A 1513-nucleotide genomic window follows, 5' to 3' on the forward strand; every position below is an offset into this window, starting at 1 on the left:
TTCTAATGCTCAAATCAAATTCATAAGCACTCATAAACTTTGCAGCAAACACTTGCTATGCCCAAAACCTTTTAGACAATCTACAAACGATTCATGATAGTCTTCATTCACATCTACTTCCAAAACATGAATGACTGTGGACCGTTTGAATAATCTTATTATTCAGGAAGTCAAAACATGCAAAATTGAAACAATAGATAAATAACCAACACAAGATAGTAACTTTACTTATAAATAACACAACTTTATTTATTCAACAAATGTCAAGTACAAACTATCTATTACATGTTTTATATCTAATCCAAACTTATATCATCCTTCAGCCCAATGCTCCTAGCGTGCTGCAAGTGTTTGACCCTACTCAGTCCCTTCGTAAGGGGATCTGTCGGATTTTCTTTTGATGATACCCTCTTCACAATGAGGAGTCCCTCTTCTACCCGATGTCTGATAAAATCATATTTTCTGTCGATATGTCGAGATCTACCATGATCTCTTGGTTCCTTGGTCAAGGCAACCGCTCCTTCATTATCACAGAAAGTTTCCATCAGCTCCTTTATGGATCGCATAACTCCAAGGCCTCCAATGAAGCTTTTCAACCATATAGCCTCCTTCGACGCTTCGCTCACCATAATGTACTCTGATATTAACATGTTGAATCAGCCACGGTCTCCTACTTGGAACTTTTCCAAGTTACTGCTCGTCCATTTAAGTTAAAGACCCAACCTAACTACGATAGGTAACTATCCCAATCCGTTTGAAAACTAGTGTCACTGTACGCTCATACCCTCAAGTCATCACTCCCACCGAGGACTAGAAACTATTCCTTGGTCCTTCGTAGATATTTAAGAATATTCTTTACCACAATCCAATGTGCTCTACTAGGGTTCCCCTGATATCTGTTGACCATGCTCAAAGCGAACGCCACATCAGGGCGAGTACATGTCATAGCATACATGATAGAGCTTACTGCGGAAGCGTAAGACACTCGGCTCATATAAGCTATCTCTGCCTCTGTACTCGGGCTTTGAGTCTTACTCAACTTGGTATTGCTTTGGTTTGGCAACTCCCCTTTCTTGGAATTTTCTATACTAAAACGCTTTAGTACCTTGTCCAAGTATGTATCCTGAATGAGTCCTATAAGTCTCTTTTCCCTATTTCTTACTATCCTTATTCCCAGAATATAAGTAGCCTCTTCGAGGTCCTTCATAGCGAAACATTTTCCAAGCCAGGACTTGACTTCCTGCAAGGTTGGGACATCGTTTCCTATGAGTAGTATGTAATCAACATATAATACGAGGAAGCTCACTATACTCCCACTGGCTTTGACAAATACACAAGATTCATCTTCGCTTCGCAGAAAGCCAAACTCTTTAACTTTCTCATCAAAACAAAGATTCCATCTTCGAGATGCTTGTTTCTTTGGCATACCCCTAGAAAGATATTGGTAACAAAGTCCGACTCATCATAGAACGAACCATGTCCAATAAGGTTTGATTATGTCTCTCAGCCACAT

The sequence above is a fragment of the Lactuca saligna genome, chromosome 3 (assembly GCF_052625555.1).
Source record: "Lactuca saligna cultivar CGN05327 chromosome 3, ASM5262555v1, whole genome shotgun sequence".
Taxonomy (NCBI): Eukaryota; Viridiplantae; Streptophyta; class Magnoliopsida; order Asterales; family Asteraceae; genus Lactuca; species Lactuca saligna.